The sequence below is a fragment of the Oncorhynchus gorbuscha genome, linkage group LG15 (assembly GCF_021184085.1).
Source record: "Oncorhynchus gorbuscha isolate QuinsamMale2020 ecotype Even-year linkage group LG15, OgorEven_v1.0, whole genome shotgun sequence".
Lineage (NCBI taxonomy): Eukaryota > Metazoa > Chordata > Actinopteri > Salmoniformes > Salmonidae > Oncorhynchus > Oncorhynchus gorbuscha.
In genome coordinates this window covers 50,232,511-50,254,582 of record NC_060187.1, presented here as the reverse complement: position 1 = coordinate 50,254,582, position 22,072 = coordinate 50,232,511, and the positions used below count along the sequence as shown (strand labels likewise).

Sequence of the window (22,072 nt, the reverse complement as noted above, 5' to 3'; positions counted from 1 at the left end):
CAGAAAGACAAACTGCCTGCGGTTTAAAGATTTTGCTCTTATGAAGTTTACCACTTTAGTGACTGTATCTACAACATGGCTCATTTTCAGAACACATTTACCGAGCATCTCCTGATGAATAATGCAATGCAGGAAAATTATTTTCTGATCTGGGATCAGCTCAGCTACTTGATCTTGTATCCTTTTCAAAAGGCCGCATTTTTTCCTGTCCAGTTTGGACACCCATCAGTGGTAACACTGGATACGTTTTCAAAACTCAGTCCCAGCTTTGCCACACCCTTATTAACCTCCCCCAATAAATGTTTCCCTGCGGTTGTGCTCTTCATTGACTGCACTGAAGCAAGCTCCTCTGTAATTTCAAAGTCTGGGGTTATGCCTCGTAAGAATATCAACATCTGCGTCTTGTCACCTGCTCTCATCCAGGGCCAAGGAGAAATATATGAAATCCTTTACCCTGTCTTTCAACTGTTGTTCCATGTTCTCTAAGATGTCCTCAACATCTGTCACTGTTCGTCTTGACAGGGAAACATTTTCAAACAGATCTTTCTTGTCGGAGCAAAGTCTTGCTGCAGAGTCAATTAAACATTATTTAATCAATTCGCCCTCAGCGAATGGCTTGCTATGTTTAGCAATTTTGTGGGACAGTACATAGCTAGCTATTGCAATTCCGTTGTTTGCTGAATGCAGTTTTGTGAAAAGTCATTGATTCTTTTGCAACTGAGAAAGCAACTCTTTGGATGCACTTGCCCTCTGCTCAGAAGACATATTCCTATATTTTTCTGCATGCTTCGTCTGGAAGTGTCAGGACAAGTTGTAGTCTTTCAAGACAGCGATGCTCTCTTTGCACATTAAGCACACAGCTTTCCCTGATACCTCAATAAATATCAATAATAAAATGTCCACTCTTAATGGAACATCCTATATTCATTGTCTACTTTCCTTTGAAATTTCTGAAAAACTCACTTTTGCGCAATTTCTAGCTAGCTACTAACTGTGACGTGTGTGTCAGCCTGTCAGTCACTGTCTGTCCTTGTGCAGTTGTTATTTATACGTGCATTCAAAATAAATGTCCCACAAGCGGTGGGAGTTAAATCATTACACAAAGGAGAGTATTCATTGGGCTTTTAATTTGATTAACAAATACGTTTTCAAAACTTTACTATCGCAAATTCTTTATGTGATCTGAGCATGATTCTGCGGGCCGCATATGGCCCCCGGGCTGGCCATTTCCCAGGCCTGGTCTAGATGCACAAAAGTCGCTTTGTGGTCTGATTGTGTTCCGATCTGGCTGACCACTTCAGGAGTTGGTCAGGGATGCATTGTGTGCGGATTTCTCCTCAGTCTGGACACAATCAGGTTACCGAAAGCGCATACAATGGGCGATGTCATCAGCACTCCACTCACAAGTCTCCAGAGAACATGTTTTGGGACAGAGGGGAGCCTTTTCATTATAACGTTGGAGGAAATACGTTTGTAGCGTGGAACAGTTCTATTTTTGTTTCATTAGACCAGAGGACATTTCTCCAAAAAGTACAATCTTTGTCCCCATGTGCAGTTGCAAACCGTAGTCTAGCTTTTTTTATGGCGGTTTTGGAGCAGTGGCATCTTCCTTGCTGAGCGGCCTTCCAGGTTATGTCAATATAGGACTCGTTTTACTGTGGATATACAGTGCAGTGAAAAAGTATTTGCCTTCTTCTTGATTTCTTATATTTTTTGCACATTTGTCACACTTAAATATTTCAGATGATCAAACAAATGTAAATATTACACAAAGTTAACCCAAGTAAACACAAAATGCAGTTAAGTGATAATTTTATTTATTAAGGGAAAAAAGCTATCCGAACCTTCATGGCCCTATGTGAAAAAGTAATTGCCTCCCCTTGTTAAATCATGAATTTACTGTGGTTAATCACATTTTTTGGAAAGCTGAGTTCAATTTCACTAGCCACACCCAGGCGTGATTACTGCCAGACCTGTTGAATCAAGAAATCACTTAAATAGAACCTGTCTGACAAAGTGAAGTAGGCCAAAAGATCTCAAAAAGCAAGACATCATGCCGTGATCCAAAGAAATTCAGGAACAGATGAGAAACAAAGTAATTGACATCTATCAGTCTGGAAAGGGTGACAAAGCCATTTCTAAAGCTTTGGGACTCCAGCGAACCATGGTGAGAGCCATTATCCACAAATGGAGAAAATTTGGAACAGTGGTGAAACTTCCCAGGAGTTGCCGGCCGACCAAAATTACCCCACAACATCTAAAGAACTGCAGGCCTCACTTGCCTCAGTTAAGGTCAGTGTTCATGAGTGAACCATAAGAAAGACTGTGCAAAAATGGCATCCATGGAAAAGTTCCAAGGCAAAAACCACTGCTGACCAAAAATAACATAAAGGCTCATCTCACTTTTGGCAAAAAAACATCTTGATGATCCCCAAGACTTTTGGGAAAATATTCTGTGGACTGACAAGACAAAAGTTTAACTTTTTGGAAGGTGTGCGTCCCGTTACATCTGGCGTAAAAGTAACACAGCATTTCAGAAAAAGAACATCCTACCAACAGTCAAATATGGTGGTGGTAGTGTGATGGTCTGGGGCTGCTTTGCTGCTTCGGGACCTGGACGACTTGCTGTGATTGATGGAACTATGAATTCTGCTCTCTACCAAAAAATCCTGAAGGAGAATGTCCGGCCATCAGTTCGTGACCTCAAGCTGAAGCGCACTTGGATTCTGGCAGCAGGACATTGATCCAAAACACACCAGCAAGTCCACCTCTGAATGGCTTAAAAAAACAAAATGAAGGTTTTGGAGTGGCCTAGTCAAAGTCCAGACTTGAATCCAATTGAGATGCTGTGGCGTGACCTTAAAAAGGCGGTTCATGCTCGAAAACCCTGCAATGTGGCTGGATTAACACAATTCTGCAAAGAAAAGTGGGCCAAAATTCCTCCACAGCGATGTGAAAGACTCATTGCCAGTTATCGCAAACGCTTGATTGCAGTTGTTGCTGCTGAGTGTGGCACAACCGGTTATTAGGTCTAGGGGGCAATTACTTTTTCACATAGGGCCATGAAGGTTCGGATAGCTTTTTCCCCTTAATCAAATAATCACTTAACTGCATTTGTGTTTACTTGGGTTATCTTTGTGTAATATTAAAATTTGTTTGATGATCTGAAATATTTAAGTATGAAAAAATGTGCAAAAAAATAAGAAATCAGGAAGGGGGCAAATACTTTTTCACAGCACTGTAGATACTTGTGAAGATGCTGGAGGAAACAGGTACAAAAGGTCCTTTGCTTTTCGCACCAAAGTATGTTCATCTCCAGGAGACAGAACGTGTCTTCTTCCTGAGCGGTATGACGGCTGCATGGTCCCATGGTGTTTATACTTGCGTACTATTGTTTGTGCAGATGAACATGGTACCTTCAGGCATTTGGAAATTGCTCCCAAGGATGAACCAGACTTGTGGAGGTCTACAATTTGTTTTCTGAGGTCTTGGCTGATTTCTTTAGATTTTCCCATGATGTCAAGAAAAGAGGCACTGAGTTTGAAGGTAGGCCTTGAAATACACCCACGGGTACATCTCAAATTGACCCAAATGATGTCAATTAGCCTATCAGAAGCTTCTAAAGCCATGACATCATTTTCTGGAATTTCCAAAGCTGTTTAAAGGCACTTAGTGTATGTAAACTTCTGACCCACTGGAATTGGGATACAGTGAATTATAAGTGAAATAATCTGTCTGTAAACAATTATTGGAAAAATTACTTGCACAAAGTAGATGTCCTAACCGATTTGCCAAAAATATAGTTTGTAACAAGAAATTTGTGGAGTGGTTGAAAAACGAGTTAATGACTCCAACCTAAGTCTATGTAAACTTCCGACTTCAACTGTACAAATGTTTTGGCATATTAGCATTGACATCAAATTTGGCTTTGGCGGTATACCGTATACCGAGGTATTTGGAAATAGCCACTGGATGATTTTTCAATACCATTGAAACTATGAAGTTTTTCCCCATACATTTTAATAAGTAAATACATGCAATCAACTTGTGCAATACATTAGGAGATAAAGCAGATTGCATTCTTAATTTCACCAGTCACATAATTTTACATTATGAAGCTTATCGTAGTTCCCCAGACCAGTTGAGTCAGTCACCTGTTTGTTTCTAAATAGCACAACCGGAGCACACTCCAAGACTGCTTCCATCAAGTGGACTGGGATATGTTTCGTATTGCGTCAGACAACAACATTGACGAATACGCTGATTCGGTGTGCGTGAAACTGAAAGCGCGAACCACTGCTCTTAATCAGGGCAAGGTGACCGGTAACATGACCAAATACAAACAGTGTAGCTATTCCCTCCGCAAGGCAATCAAACAAGCTAAGCGTCAGTATAGAGACAAAGTAGAATCTCAATTCAACGGCTCAGACACAAGAGGTATGTGGCAGGGTCTACAGTCAATCACGGATTACAAAAAGAAAACCAGCCCAGTCACGGACCAGGATGTCTTGCTCCCAGGCAGACTAAATAACTTTTTTGCCCGCTTTGAGGACAATACAGTGCCACTGACACAGCCTGCAACCAAAACATGCGGCCTCTCCTTCACTGCAGCCGAGGTGAGTAAAACATTTAAACGTGTTAACCCTCGCAAGGCTGCAGGCCCAGACGGCATCCCCAGCCGCGCACTCAGAGCATGCGCAGACCAGCTGGCTGGTGTGTTTACGGACATATTCAATCAATCCCTATCCCAGTTTGCTGTTCCCACATGCTTCAAGAGGGCCACCATTGTTCCTGTTCCCAAGAAAGCGAAGGTAACTGAGCTAAACGACTACCGCCCCGTAGCACTCACTTCCGTCATCATGAAGTGCTTTGAGAGACTAGTCAAGGACCATATCACCTCCACCCTACCTGACACCCTAGACCCACTCCAATTTGCTTACCGCCCAAATAGGTCCACAGACGATGCAATCTCAACCACACTGCACACTGCCCTAATCCATCTGGACAAGAGGAATACCTATGTGAGAATGCTGTTCATCGACTACAGCTCGGCATTTAACACCCTAGTACCCTCCAAGCTCGTCATCAAGCTCGAGACCCTGGGTCTCGACCCCGCCCTGTGCAACTGGGTACTGGACTTCCTGACGGGCCGCCCCCAGGTGTTGAGGGTAGGCAACAACATCTCCACCCCACTGATCCTCAACACTGGGGCCCCACAAGGGTGCGTTCTGAGCCCTCTCCTGTACTCCCTGTTCACCCACGACTGCGTGGCCACGCACGCCTCCAACTCAATCATCAAGTTTGCGGACGACACAACAGTGGTAGGCTTGATTACCAACAACGACGAGACGGCCTACAGGGAGGAGGTGAGGGACCTCGGAGTGTGGTGTCAGGAAAATAACCTCACACTCAACGTCAACAAAACTAAGGAGATGATTGTGGACTTTCAGGAAACAGCAGAGGGAACACCCCCCCTATCCACATCGATGGAACAGTAGTGGAGAGGGTAGCAAGTTTTAACCTCAGGAGGCTGAAGAAATTCGGCTTGTCACCAAAAGCACTCACAAACTTCTACAGATGCACAATCGAGAGCATTCTGGCGGGCTGTATCACTGCCTGGTACAACTGCTCCGCCCACAACCGTAAGGCTCTCCAGAGGGTAGTGAGGTCTGCACAACGCATCACCGGGGGCAAACTACCTGCCCTCCAGGACACCTACACCACCCGATGTTACAGGAAGGCCATAAAGATCATCAAGGACAACAACCACCCGAGCCACTGCCTGTTCACCCTGCTATCATCCAGAAGGCGAGGTCAGTACAGGTGCATCAAAGCTGGGACCGAGAGACTGAAAAACAGCTTCTATCTCAAGGCCATCAGACTGAGTGGCTGCTGCCAACACACTGACTCAACTCCAGCCACTTTAATAATAGGAATTGATGGGAAATGATGTAAAATATATCACTAGCCACTTTAAACAATGCTACCTAATATAATGTTTACATACCCTACATTATTAATCTCATATGTACACGTATATACTGTACTCTATATCATCTACTGCATCTTTATGTAATACATGTATCACTAGCCACTAACTATGCCACTTTGTTTACATACTCATCTCATATGTATATACTGTACTCGATACCATCTACTGTATCTTGCCTATGCCACTCTGTACCATCACTCATTCATATATCTTTATGTACATATTCTTTATCCCCTTATACACACAAGTGTAAGACAGTAGTTTTGGAATTGTTAGTTAGATTACTTATTGGTTATTACTGCATTGTCGGAACTAAAAGCACAAGCATTTCACTACACTCGCATTAACATCTGCTAACCATGTGTATGTGACAAATAAAATTTGATTTGATTTGTCTAAATTAATGGGTAATGTGAAAAGAAATGCTATAACCCCCAGCCACATCTTGCTAAGTGGATGGGTCTCTACAGAAGGGGTAAATGCTAACGCCAAATGCTTACTTGCATAGTAGCAATATCAGAAACAGTGTCAATATAAAGAAAATAATATACAGTATGTACAAGAACAATATCAGTGATAGATGAGGTAGTTATAAGCATACAATCAGGGGTAAAGTCCCTGAGCAGCAGGATAAAAATATATATAATAGTAGCAGCAATGTGTGTTAGGAGAATCATCTCGTGGAAATTCAGTATTGAGAGAGAGTCATTTCTTGAAAAACAATCATTTTTATTTAATATCAATTAATTATTGCAATAATGAAACCGTCGACCCCACACGCGTTGCAGAGTGCTTAACTGATAATGAAAAAAACTGATGTTATATAGGACCTAAAAATGCTCAGTCAGGCTGGTTCCAACTTCCATAAGCCACCTTGTTCATCACCTGGTTATCTACAGAGGATATTGTTATTCTTCCAACCCGGCTTAGTTTCCCAGATGCCAGGATGATCAGACAATGAGGCATTGTTCTGAACTCTTCCAGGCTATCTCGGGTCACACACATACCACATATTGTCTATAGAATGCCAACTTCAGGTAATTATCACCAAGTCATTGTCAGCCCAAGCTATCTATAGCAAAACGCATTTACTTGACCATACGCCCAGACTAACTGCAGGAAACCATCTCTTTACAGAAACACAGAATTAAACAGAACAGAAATGTCCTACCATTTGTTAAGTATTAATTGCTAACTATTAACATCAAACAAATCTAATGTTATTTGTCACATGTGCTGAATTACAACAGATATAACTTAGTGAAAAGCTTACTTAAAAGGCCTAACCAACAATGTAGTTTTTTTAAAACTAATAAATAAAAAAAACACCAAAGTAAAAATAATAAATAAAAGTAACAACTAAAGGAGCAGCAGTAAAATAACAATAATGAGGCTATATTAAGGGGGTCAATGTGCCGGTTAGTTGAGGTAATATGTACATGTAGGTAGAGTTAAAGTAACTATGCATAAATTAAACAGAGAATAGCAGCAGCGTAAAAGAGGAGTCTGGGTAGCCCTTTGATTAGCTGTTCAGGAGTCTTATGGCTTGGGGGTAGAAGCTGTTAAGAAGCTTTTTGGACCTCGACTTGGCGCTCCGGTAGCAGAGAGAACAGTCTATGACTAGGGTGGCTGGAGTCTGACAATTTTTAGGGCCTTCCTCTGACACTGCCTGGTATAGACGTCCTGGATGGCAGGAAGCTTGGCCCCGGTGATGTACTGGGCAGTATACACTACTCTCTGTAGTGCCTTGCGGTCGGAGGCCGAGCAGTTGCCAAACCAGCCAGTGATGCAACCAATGCAATGCTCTTGATGGTGCAGCTATAGAACCTTTTGAGAATCTGAGGAACCATGCCAAATCTTTTCAGTATCCTGAGGGTGAATAGGTTTTGTTGTGCCCTCTTCATGACTGTCTAGGTGTGCTTGGACCATGTTAGTTTGTTGGTCATGTGGACACCAAGGAACTTGAAGCTTTTTACCTGCTCCACTACAGCCCCATCAATGCCAAATGGGGCGTGCTCGGTCCTCCTTTTCCTGTAGTCCACAATCATCTCCTTTTTCTTCATCACGTTGAGGGAGAGGTTGTTGTCTGGCACCACACGGCCAGGTCCCTGACCTCCCCCTATAGGCCGGGAGGTCATTGGCAAACTTAATGATGGTGCTTGAGTCGTCCCTGGCCGTGCAGTCATGAGTGAACAGGGAGTAAAGGAGGGGACAAAGCATACACCCGAGGGGCCCACGTGTTGAGGATCAGCGTGGCAGACATGTTGTTACTAACCCTTACCACCTGGGGTGGCCCGTCAGGAAGTCCAGTTGCAGAGGGAGGTGTTAAGTCTCAGGTGTAGTAGTCAATGAATAGCATTCCCACATAGGTGTTCCTTATGTCAGGTGGGAAAGGGCAATGTGGAGTGCAAGAGATCGCATCATCTGTGGACCTGTTAGGGTGGTATGCAAATTGGAGAGGGTCTAGGGTTTCTGGGATAATAGTGTGCACTTCATGGCTACAGACGTGAGTGCTACGGGTTGGTAGTCATTTAGGCAGGTTACCTTAGTGTTCGTGGGCACAGGGACTATGGTGGTCTGCTTGAAACATGTTGGTATTACAGACTTAGACAGGGAGAGGTTGAAAATGTCAGTGAAGACACTTGCCAGTTGGTCTGCGCCTGCTCGGAGTACACGTCCTGGTAATCCGTCAGGCCCTACGGCCTTGTGAATGTTGACCTGTTCTTACTCACATCAGCTGTGAAGAGCATGATCACACATGCTCTCATGCATTTCAGCGTTACACCCTAGACCCACTCCAGTTTCAGCGTTACTTGCCTACGAATTCTCAGAAGGCAGCCCGACCTCCGCCCCCTTTTTTTTCTTCTCTTCATGCAAATGACAGGGATTTGGGCCCATTCCCGGGAAAGAAGTATTTCATTCTCGTCGGACTCATTAAAGGATAAAGCTTCTACCAGTTGGTGGTGAGTAATCGCTGTTTTGATGTCCAGAAGTTATTTTCGGTCATAAGAAAATGGTAGCAGAAACATTATGTACAAAATAAGTTTAAAAAATAAGTTACAAACAATGCAAAAAGACGAATAAAATAACACAGTTGGTTAGGAGCACGTAAAACATCAACCATCCTCTCCGGCGCCATTCTTCTTATCACAGTCATTTGAATAGAGGCACTGCAGATAGTGCTGATGACTGGGAATCCGTCCGAACCACGCATGAACAAGGGAATCTATATTTGGAGAGCCCGATTCTGTCCTGCCCTTGACTTTGGTGCAGGGCGTGTGATGTCAATAGCCTCTTAGTCACAAAACTCCCTGATCTTCTCAAAAATATAAGTTTGTCTAGCTGTGTCCAGTCCAGGTGGTGCTTGTACAGGCAGACCATCTATGGGAGGAGGGATGTCAGCGTTGTGCAGCAGCTGAAACATGTTCCCGACGGAGTACGAACGCTCCTTGGTGACAACACCAGGCTCCAGAGCACCGAAGCTGTAAAACAGGAAATAACAAAACAAATTATGTGAGATCAATAAAAGTAGTGCCAATCATGTTGGAGATAAATTAAATAATCAAAACGTGTTGTTTATGCTTTACATACCAAGTGTTGCCATCGATTCCGTGTAGAGACGCCACGTCACTGCTTTTGTCACATGGGATGGGATGTCAGCAGCTTTCCACCGTTTGCGTCCTGGGTGGCATCCTGGTAATACTATTGCATCGTCCTCTGTGTAGTTGTTGATGAAGTTCACAACTTGCTGCAAGTCCTCATGCTTCAGCTATAACCGGTGCTTGCTTGGACTAGCTCTCTTTTTGATGGGAGGCATTAGACCATTCTCCTTGTATGACTGGTGGAGGAGAGTCAGGTGTGTTCTACTGATGCTGAAAGACAAATTCCAGATACAAATATTTTGGCATTATTATACAATAGATAGCCGTAATCACCGTCACACCTGGCTAACTTGATGGGTCATGTAATCATCTGGCGAAGTGGAGTCTTTTGCTTAGACATGCAAGCTAAACAATTAACCATAATCCTAATCCATAGAGTACTAGCAATACAAACTGATTGTCATAGCTAGCTAAAGGTTAACCAAATAGGTTCAATGTTAGCAAGTTAGGCTATGACTAGTAATGCGAAATGGCATTCTGAGATAACATTACTACATACAGATCATAAACGGAATGTTAGCTTGTGAGCCAGCCATCTATAACGTCAGCTAGCTAGCTAACAGTAAGCTTTAACTTGCAATGAAAACAACTTTGACAAAATTAGAAACGTATAATATCTGAAACTGTAGCTAGACTCTTACCTGTATACATGGATGAACACTTCACGGCAGACTGCAACCCCTTTCGTTAAATAGGACGTCCTGTGTTGTTTCCGTTTTGTTGGTACAGCTTGCTTGGCCCGTTGATGTGTCAAGTCACTCTGGTTCACACTGACCGTGTGCAATGCCATGAGAATCATCTTAAGCTTTAGCCCCCACCCAAACTCTGACCATTTTACTCACCCTAGCAGAGATGGTTAGGCTGTTTTTATGTTATCGAGAGTGTTGGTGACTAACTGTGCTCCTGGCAACAATTTAATTATACTTTTTTGCCGACGTTTATTGACACCAGCCGTATTCAACGGGTGTTGAGCATTGGTAAATGAATCAGGTATTCTGCGCTCTATCCCACTCAGACAAGAGTGCTCTGAAACAGTTTTTGCAGTGACATTCTTTTGAAATGGACACTTACATAGAAGTATTTTGTTAAGTTTTACTACACAATAATAAATAAAAAACATTTTAAAGTCGCATTAGACAGGATTACCTACACATACTGACCAGCTCAAATAGACAGAAGCGTGCTATATGGCAGACAAATCCAAACTCATCTCTTGGCATGTCCATCCCACTGATTATCTCAGCCAATCATGGCTAGTGGGAAGGTTGCTCCCTTTTTCTGTGGCTAAACTAACTAGGCTCATAATTTTACTGTTTTATTCGTATTTACAGAAGGCATTTCTGCCCAAAAAACAATTTTGATAAATAAAAATAAGTTTACGTTCAAATGGTTCTCCTGTGAAGTAGTGACCCGTAACATACGCCTAGTTTCCTGAAAAGGGTCAAAGTTGTGCCCATTGACAAAACAGACCTGGGATGCCTTTTCATACAGATTTATTTTACAAAGATCCACAGTGGGTCTGTCTGTGTATGTAGCGTTATACTGGAGACAAGTTTGTAATTGCAGTGAATGTCATCTATTCATTTACTGTTAGGCTATAGCATGTTTGAGTAGCAGCCATACTGTAGGTAGCAGTCAGGGAAACAACTTGTTCTCTCGAGGATAAAGCATTGATATTTTTCTGCACGACTCAGGCACTCTTTCAATTGCCTTGTCAACCCGAGCAACACTACTTATTTTGCTCAACTAAAGCGCAAAATAAATTGTGTTTATATTGAAAGATTGGCCTGGCTGACATGAAAATTACATTAAGGGGAAAGGATCCACAGAAAGAGGTTGATTATCGTTCTACGAATGTCTTTATTTGCAATGCTGGCTGCCATGGTTAACACAAACGCAGGACATTGAATGCTACCTGAACTGAGTAACATAAGTGCGGTATCACAGCTATGTTAAATATGTGCGTGTGTTAGCCAGATTATCCAGTGTCCACAGCAACACTATTTTAAATTCCCATTATTCCCAACTTCAATTCCATTACTTACCATGCCGCCTTTAGGAAAAGACATCTGACCATAGGGTCTTGAAGTGTTCATACTTTCTATAGACATTATGGATATTGTCTGAGCTTACTGGTCATTAATACTGCACACTGCCAGAGTATGTCTCAGATTAATGTAGTTGGTTTTAGCTTTTCTATCAATTAATGACTATTTGAATAAACATTCTTAATTCTGTTGGTGTGTGTACTTTTATGCGTTTGTGTGATGGAGCAAATCATTTAACAACACCTTTCTTAATTCAGCCTGTTGGATTGTTATATTCTGCAGATTCTGAACAGTCATGTAACAATTGGAAGGATTAGACATTTCTAACATATACTGCCCTATTTTTATAGGAAAAGTTCAGCTAAAATGGAAAATGTATCTCTCATGTGAAGTTGTACGACTTTACTTTTTGTAACTGACAATTAACCGGTCAGTCTATGTTGTTGTTTTTTGTTTGAATTGTTTACGTGTTCACTATGCGGGGGGAATGGTAAGACAAGCGGAACTACATGGAATGACGGCATTCCCACACAGCTAGGTTTTTTGTGTCTTCGAGTGTAGTTCGTAAAGGTTGAAGCGTGTATGTTAGGATGGTAACATTATAATAATTAAGGATGAAGCGTGAATTCATGCCAGGAATAAGAAGTGTGTTGTTTTTGATTTTCTCCCTTCTGTAATAAGCAGCCAATGAGGTATTTTATTTATTCATGCGTTTAATCTGTTACTGTTATACCTCTGGCTAAACTGTTTTTATGTATGTAAACACTTCAGAGTTACATCAAGCTAATAAGTTACTCATAAGACAAGAAAGTTGTAAGAGTGTGCTTAACTGTGTTGTCATTTACTTTATAGTTCTCACGGAAGGTGACATTTCTGACTAAAACTACAGAATAAAAAACTGCCAGTTAAAATCATGGAACAGTTGTGCTTCTGGTTACTGGAGGGAGCTACACTTTTTATTATAAAATATTTGAAAAGTCTGGATTGGATTTAATGGGTACCGAATGTAAAATAAATAGGCCATAGTGGTGAAATAATTACAATATAGCAATTAAACACTGGAGTGATAGATGTGCAGAAGATGAGTGTGCAAGTAGAGATACTGGGGTGCAAAGGAAAATAAATCAAATAAATAATAGTATGGGGAATGAGGTAGTTGGATCAGCTATTTACAGATGGGCTATGTACAGGTGCAGTAATCTGTGAGCTGCTCTGGCAGCTGGTGCTTAAATTTAGTGAGGGAGATATGAGTCTCCAGCTTCAGTGATTTTTGCAGTTCGTTCCAGTCATTGGCAGCAGAGAACTGGAAGGAAAGCCGGCCAAAGGAGGAATTGGCTTTGGGGGTAATAGCCTGCTATTAGCCTGCTACCATTCTCAATAGTTTCCCATCTAGGTTGTCTATACCTGGTAGCTTACTGTATATTACTGATGGATAACAATAGTTTTTCCACCTGCTCCACACAAACTTGGACAAATTCAACACAAAGATCTTCAATACGCAAATATGATGGTTCACAGTTCAATGTCATTTCACTTCTCAGTTTGTCTACTTTACCTGTGAAATAATCATTGAGATTTTAGCTATATCAAAAGGTTTTGTTATAAATGACCCATTAACTTTAATGAACGATGGAGATTAATTGGGTTTTCTGCCCATGATATCATTTAAGATGCTCCAAAGTCTTTTCACAACATTTCTCAATTGGCAGTATTTCAACCAATCAGCTGAGCAGCCTGACTTGTTTGCCTGATTTTTAGCATAATTTCTTTGAACCATACAATTTTTCAATTCATCATCGATCCAGGGGACTCTCTAGCAGTTCTCACAGTTATGCACCTGTTAAGAGACTCTTTGTCAACAATTGGCAAGAATAATTTTACAAATACTGCATGCATCTGGATTCTGCTCCTTATACACATCAGACCAAGATACATGTTTAAAATCTTCATCAAAAGAGTATTGAGAAAATACTTAGTATGAAGTCTTATAAATAACTTCAGGCCCTGCTTTTCGTACTTTGTCTTTCCTTTTATCCCATGGGTGTTACAAATAAGCTGACCTCTTAAATAATCTATTTCAATTCATTTCCAAAATGTTAAAATGTATAAATCTGTCATTTCTTATGTAAAATTAGATTTATATTAATCTCCCCTAAAGTTATTTTTAAAAACTGATCATTACTATTCGTCAGGTTTATTTTTTTGGCTAGATGCATAATATAACTGTACTTCTTGTGTTTTAATCAACTTAAATCTGAACAAAAAAACAAACATATTTACGCTCAGGTTCATTGAATATTAGAGATATCAACACACTATCCCCATGTGTTTCAATGCAAACCAGGCTTAATAGGTGCATACTGGGCTTAATTAGAACAACAGTGATTTATGGTGGAAAAAAGTCAGAATAACAAAGTCTACTCATAAAATATTTGGAAACCAATGGTTTGAGGTTTAAATACACACTATAGACTAAAATATAATGCAAAGTTAGTATTGATCCTATTGAACAATGCTTCTATTGACATTTACATTCTGTATAGAGGTAGTGTTTTTGGTGCTACTGTACCCTTTAAGCCCACCTGAGATAAATGTCAAATTTACAAAACTGGCATCTATGTGTAACAATGACAGGATACTTTAACAGTAAAATAAGGTAAAATTCAGAAGAAAATGTACGCTCTGAATGCCTGAAATCTATTGTCTTGTTGTAGTTTATCAAATGATGTTGCTACTGTACTGTGTGACTGTGACATGCACGACTGCTAGCATGAAAATGGCAGTCGTGCAATAAATAGTCATTAATGCCCATGAAATATGCTATCATGTGCACTCAAAAAGCGTTATATATTTAAGCAATAAGGCCCGAGGGAGGGCCAATTTACCACGGCTAAGGGCTGTTCTTATGAACGATGCAACGAGGAGTGTCTGGACACAGCCATGAGCTGTGGTATATTGGCAACATATCACAAAACCCCCGAGGTGCCTTATTGCTATTATCAACTGGTTACCAATGTAAACAGAACAGTAAAAATAAATTATTTGTCATACCTGTGGTATACGGTCTGATATACCACAGCTGTCAGCCAATCAGCATTCTGTCCTCAAACCACCCAGTTTATAATACCTTTACATATTACTCCCTGGGTGTAAAACAATGTCAAAATTATGTAGGCCTATACACCAGCACAAGTAGCTTAAATTAACATGGATAAGGGCAGCATTTCCCTTACTACATACCCAGTTACAAGCTTGTTCAGCTCTCCAAGGGTTACAGCCTGTCCTACTGAAAGATTAAAATCAAGCCTTAACTGTTTGGATGAGGTAGGCCTACACTCATCTTCAGCAACAGTGGTCAGGTCTCAGGGGTCTTTCGCTATAAATTATGTGTTGGCGTGTTGCCTTTACAGGTGCTTCAAGAGATTGGAAATTGTGTTTCAAGTAGTTTCTCACCTGGGCACAGTTTACAGTAATACTCTTGTCACCTTGTCCTACCAAATCGAAGTAATGGGAGTACTTCCATGCTGATAAAGTCAATGTTTTCGATGCTTCTGCCATTTTTCATCTCCCTCACTAGTAGTGCGTGCCTGCGTAATCAGGAACTTGGTGAGGACGAAAACAATTAGAATCTGGGGCAAGGGGATTTTTAAATATTGCTCCTACTGAGAGGGAATATTAATCACAAATATCACAATAACTGTAATAGGAAGGGAATGATAAGAGTAGCATTTATTTATCAATGTTATTACTCAAACTGGAACAATAACTAAGTTATATTATTACTGTAACGCTTTAACCCCAACACTGCACATGGCCTTCTTGGATGACAACCTATTTAGTTAGCCAAACTATAATTTGCCTTTGGTGATCTTCATTTGGCAAGTGAGAATTTACGAGCTAATGTTATGCTAGTCACAAATCCTCTATCTTGCTAACATAAACACAGTGGCAAAGTGGAAAATCTGGTCCAACCCTGTTTCGCAAACTATTGCAAGCTTTCTAAACATACCCAATGAAGCAAACTCCCATTATTAGCACGCTAAAATACAATTAGGCAACTGTTACATTTGAAGCCAGAATATATTTTGACTCTACACTTGCTTAAAATTGCACTGGGTTTGGACATACTTCCTTAGTTTAAAACACTGCAGAGATGGCGTGAGATGTAGCTCACAAAACGTACCTCAATCCAGGGATGAGAAATCGCGTTGTACACAAAATTGTCCCACTATCCCAATTGCAAATTGTAATCCAGGGATGAGAAGGCTATTTCTCAAATTACGTTTTCCGAGTCATATCTCGCGCCGACTCCGTGGTGTCTTAATCTAAACAGGAAATCTACCCGACCCCAATGCAGCTATAAACAAGCGTATGGGTCGGAATCTTTACTGGTTAACGTTACATTATGACTTGCCTCGAGTCTAGCCACAAGCATAGTTTGCGTTGCTAACGTTAGCTAGCAATCAACGCTAGCTACACATGCTATAACAGTTAGCTAGATCGTGGATCCTTACCTTTAAATCAGACCGAAGTTTCATCTGTTTAAAAAAAAAGATACTACTAATATGGATATTAGAATTATTTACCATCTATCAATAGAATCGCAATAATTTCCAATAATTTAATTCCGTTAGTTAGACATGAAAGTACGACAGAATGTCAACAATAATCCCTAGCTAGCTTCCTCTTCTTGTTCTTCTTCTATGATATAATGGTGGTCCGCAAACAAAAGTTAAAGGTGCATATCGTCACCAACTGTGCTGGAGTGTGTGGTAAATCACAGTTTAACTTTGCTGCAGGAGGGGCTGGTGCACTTCACGAAATAGATGGCATCATGAGGCAGTAATATGATGTTCAAGCTTGGTCGCAAATGGACAATGACGCCAAGCGTACTTCCAAAGTTGTGGCAAAATGGTTTAAGGACAACAAAGTCAAGGTATTGGAGTGACCATCACAAAGCCCTGACCTCAATCCTATAGAACATTTGTGGGCAGAACTGAAAAAGCGTGTGCAAGCAAGGAGGCCTACCAACCTGACTCAGTTACACCAGCTCTGTCAGGAGGAACAGACCAAAATTCACCCAATTTATTGTGGGAAGCTTGTGGAAGGCTGCCTGAAACGTTTGACCCAAGTTAAACAATTTAAGGGCAATGCTACCAAATACTAATTGAGTGTTTGTAAACTTCTGACCCACTGTAAATGTGATGAAAGAAATAAAACCTGAAATAAATCATTCTCTCTACTATTATTCTAACATTTTACATTCTTAAAATACAGTGGAAACTGACCTAAGACAGCTCATTTTTGCTAGGTTTAAATGTCAGGAATTGTGAAAACTGAGTTTAAATGTAGTTGGCTAAGGTGTATGTAAACCTCCGACTTCAACTGTAGGTCCTGGATGGCAGGAAGCTTGGCCGCAATGATGTACTGGGCCGTACGCACTACCCTCTGTAGCGCCTTATGGTCAGATGCTGAGCAGTTGCCATACCAGGCAGTAATGGTGGTGCAGCTGTATAATTTTTGTTGTTGTTGTTGTACTTTTTACCCCTGTTTCTTCCCAATTTTGTGATATCCAATTGGTAGTTACAATCTTGTCCCATCGCTGCAACTCCGGTATGGACTCTGGAGAGACAAAGGTCGAAACACGGCCCTGCCAAGCCGCACTGCTTCTTTACACACTGCTCCCTTAACCCGGAAGGCAGACGCACCAATGTGTCAGAGGAAACACCGTACAACTGGCGACCAAAGTCACTGTGAATGCGCCCAGCCCGCCACAGGAGTCGCTAGAGTGTGATGGGACAAGGACATCCCTCCTTTTCCTATTGTCCACGATCCGCCCTTTTCTCTTGCTCACATTGAAGGAGAGATTGTTGTCCTGGAACCACACTGCCAGGTCTCTGACCTCCTCCCCATAGTCTGTCTCATCGTTGTCGGTGATCAGTCATGCTTGGCCACGCGGTCATGGGTGAACAGGGAGTACAGGATGGGACTAAGCACACACCCCTGAGGGCACCCAGTGTTGAGGATCAGCTTACCACCTGGGGGCCGCCCGTCAGGAAGTATAGGGTCAAGTTGCAGAGGGAGGTGTAGTCCCAGGGTCCTTAGCTTAGTGATGAGTTTTGTGGGCAATATGGTGTTGAACGCTGAGCTGTAGTCAATGAACAGTTTTCTCACGTAGGTATTCCTTTTGTCCAGGTGGGAAAAGGGCAGTGTGGAATGCGATTAAGATTGCGTCATCTGTGGATCTGTTGGGGCGGTATGCAAATTTGGAGTGGTTCTAGAGTTTCTGGCATGATGGTGTTGATGTGAGCCATGACCAGCCTTTCAAAGCACTTCAGGTATAATCATTTAAGCAGATTACCTTCACTTTTTGGGGCCAGGGACTGTGGTCTGTTTGAAACCTGTAGATATTACTGACTCAGTCAGGGAGAGGTTGAAATGTCAGTTAAGACACTTGCCAGTTGATCCGTGCATGATTTGAGTACACGTCCTGGTAATCCGTCTGGCCCCGCAGCTTTGTGAATTTTGACTTGTTTAAAGGTCTTGCTCACATCGGCTTCAGAGAGTGTGACCACACAGTTGTCCGGAATAGCTGATGCTCTCATGCATGCTTCAGTGTTGCTTGCCTCGACACGAGCATAATAGCTCGTCTGGTAGGCTCACATCACTGGGAAGCTCGTGGCTGGGTTTCCCTTTGTAGTCCATAAAAGTTTGCAAGCCCTGCCACATCTGACATCTGTCAGAGCCGGTATAGTAGGATTCAATCTTAGTCCTGTATTGACGCTTTGCCTGTTTGATGGTTCGTCTGAGGGCATAGCGGGATTTCTTATAAGTGTCCGGATTAGTGTCCCGCTCATTGAAAGCAGCAGCTTTTAGCTCATTGCAGATGTTGACTTAATCCATGGCTTCTGGTTGGGATATGTACGACATTTGATGATGAAGCCGGTGACTCCACAATACCATTGGATGAATCCCGGAACATATTACAGTCTGTGCTAGCAAAACTGTCCTGTAGCATAGCATCTGTGTCATCTGACCACTTCCGTATTGAGCAAGTCACTGGTACTTCCTGCTTTAGTGTTTTCTTGTAAGAAGGAATCAGAAGTATATAATTATGGTCAGATTTACCAAATGGAGGGTGGGGTAGAGTCTGTGTGTGTGGTGTAAAGGAGGTGTAGAGGTTTTTTTCAGTTGCACAGTTTGTTTTCCTCTGGTTGCACATATCAAAATGGCTCTAACTTTACATTTGGCCTCACCTTTACCCAGTGGAACATTAATATCAATTATATCTCGTTTCAAAGCTCTTTTGGCTAACTGGTCTACAATTTCATTCCCATCAACACCCAAATGTGCTGGGACCCAGCAGAATCTCACTACTTCTCTGTCTCAATTCTCCATAATAACATTAATACCTCCAATAGTAGATCATTCATATTAGATTTTCCTGATGATAAACTTTTCAATACAGACAGAGAATCTGAGCACACTATAATTCTAATAGGTTGTACATCCCCCACCCACTGAAGGGCAACTACTATCGCCAACAGTTCAACTGAGTGTGTTGACAGTTCATCTGTTAGTCTTCTACATATTTGTACACCAAATTCAGAATTGTAAACACCCGCTCCTGTGCGTTCACTACCTGGGTCCTTGAATCCATCTGTGAAAAGCATTAAAAAATCATAAAAACATCTACCAATGTAATTGTCAACCAGTTTCCCTATATCACTGACTTCTGAACAATCTTTGCTATGTCAAATGTAGGCGACAGTCCGCAATGATTAAAACAGTTACACGTTGATAGTCATATGTAAAACATTTATGCAGCGTTTGGCACCGTGCATCTCCGACATCAATTAAAGATTAATACCTCAACTGAATAATGAGGAAATTATCAAATGATGATGTAATGCGTAATTGTTTCATGTTAAAGACATGGCAGCTTATTTTAATGGAGTGAATGTATTGTAACTGTAACAATTGTCGTCGGGAGAAGAGGACCAAAGTGCAGTGTGGTACGTATTCATAATAATTGAATAAAGAATGAATACTGAACAAAACAACAAACCGACAAACAAACAGTTTTGCAAGGTGCAACAAAAACACTAAGAAATAGAAAACATAGAACACAAAACATAGAATGCCCACACAAACTCACACCCTGACCAAACTAAAATAGAGACATAAAAAAGGAACTAAGGTCAGGACGTGATAGTAATCCCCCCCCCCCCCACCAAGGTGCGGACTCAGGCCGCAAAACCTAAACCCATAATAGGGGAGGGTCTGGGTGGGCATCTGTCCGCGGTGGCGGCTCTGGCGCAGGACGTGGACACCACTCCACCATAGTCTTGGCCCACTTAAGTGGCGCCTTTGAAGCGGCGACCCTCACTGCCGACCTTGGACTGGGGACCCTCGCAGCGGGCCCCGAATAGACGGGAGACTCCGGCAGCGCCGGACAGGCGGGAGACTCCGGCGGCGCCGGACAGGCGGGAGTAAAGGGTGAAGGGCGACTGACTGGAGGGAGACTCTGGCAGCTCCTGACTGGAGGGAGAGCCTGGAGGGAGGAGACGGAGAGACAGCCTGGTCCTCGGAGGAGGCACAGGACAGACCGGGCCGTGGAGGCACACTGGAGGTCTCCAACTAAGGTCCTGCACAACCTGTCCTGGCTGGATGGTGACTTTGGCCCTGCACATGCGAGGCGCAGGCACAGGACGCACTGGGCTGTGCAGACGCACTGGAGACACAGTGCGCAGAGCTGGCGCAGGATAACCCGGGCCGAGGAGACACACTGGAGACCAGATGCGCTGAGCCGGCTTCATCCCTTCTCGATGCCCTCTAGCCCGCCCGATTCGAGGAGCTGCGATGTAACGTACCGGGCTGTGAACGTACACTGGAGACACCATGCGCTCCGCCGCATAACACGGTGCCTGACCAGTACGACGCCCCACCCGGTAAGCACGGGGAGTTGGCTCAGGTCTCCTACCTGACTCCGCCAATCTCCCCATGTGCCTCCCCAATACATTTTTGGGGCTGCCTCTCGGGCTTCCTTGCCAGCCGTGTTCCCTCAAATCGCTGGCTCCCTTTTCCTGCTGCCTCCACTGCCTCCACTCCCCTGTTCCCATGGGAGGCGATCCCTTCCAGCCAGGGTCTCCTCCCATATGTAGGATCCCTTGCTGTCCAGAATGTCCTCCCATGTCCATTCCTCCTTATAACGCTGCTCCTCCTTACCACGCTGCTTGGTCCTTTGGTTCTGTAACGATTGTCGTCGGGAGAAGGAGAAGAGGAGCAAATTGCAGTGTGGTACATATTCATAATAATTTAATAAAGAATGAATACTGAACAAAACAACAAACCGACAAACAAACAGTTCTGCAAGGTGCAACAAAAACACTAAACAGAAAATAACTAACCACACCCATAGTGGGAAAACATGCTGCCTAAATATGGTTCTCAATCAGAGACAACGATTGCCAGCTGCCTCTGATTGGGAACCATACCAGGTCAAACACATAGAAATAGAAAACATAGAACACAAAACATAGAATGCCCACCCCAACTCACACCTTGACCAAACAAAAAATCAAATCAAAATCAAATCAAATGTATTTATATAGCCCTTCGTACATCAGCTGATATCTCAAAGTGCTGTACAGAAACCCAGCCTAAAACCCCAAACAGCAAGCAATGCAGGTGTAGAAGCACGGTGGCTAGGAAAAACTCCCAAGAAAGGCCAAAACCTAGGAAGAAACCTAGAGAGGAACCAGGCTATGTGGGGTGGCCAGTCCTCTTCTGGCTGTGCCGGGTGGAGATTATAACAGAACATGGCCAAGATGTTCAAATGTTCATAAATGACCAGCATGGTCAAATAATAATAAGGCAGAACAGTTGAAACTGGAGCAGCAGCACAGCCAGGTGAACTGGGGACAGCAAGGAGTCATCATGTCAGGTAGTCCTGAGGCATGGTCCTAGGGCTCAGGTCCTCCGAGAGAGAGAAAGAAAGAGAGAAAGAGAGAATTAGAGAGAGCACACTTAAACTCACACAGGACACCGAATAGGACAAAATCAAATCAAATCAAATTTTATTTGTCACATACACATGGTTAGCAGATGTTAATGCGAGTGTAGCGAAATCCTTGTGCTTCTAGTTCCGACAATGCAGTGATAACCAACAAGTAATCTAACTAACAATTCCAAAACTACTGTCTTATACACAGTGTAAGGGGATAAAGAATATGTACATAAGGATATATGAATGAGTGATGGTACAGAGCAGCATACAGTAGATGGTATCGAGTACAGTATATACATATGAGATGAGTATGTGACAAAGTAAACAAAGTGGCATAGTTAAAGTGGCTAGTGATACATGT

At 42.4% G+C, this 22,072-nt stretch overlaps 1 protein-coding gene across 2 annotated transcripts in view; it reads right to left on the bottom strand.

Moving 5' to 3' along the window:
* LOC123997454 (E3 ubiquitin-protein ligase RNF13-like) overlaps positions 1–16,443 on the bottom strand; it is an 85,201-nt gene extending 68,758 nt beyond the window's left edge. Inside the window, exon 1 of one of the 2 annotated variants that reach the window (XM_046301710.1) lies at positions 16,217–16,443. The gene's annotated coding sequence lies outside the window, so the exon portion shown is untranslated. Of the gene's footprint in view, positions 1–15,885; positions 16,158–16,216 lie in introns of those variants that run through there. The other variant, XM_046301711.1, reaches the window with a different exon arrangement.
* Positions 16,444–22,072: the final 5,629 nt, after the last annotated feature.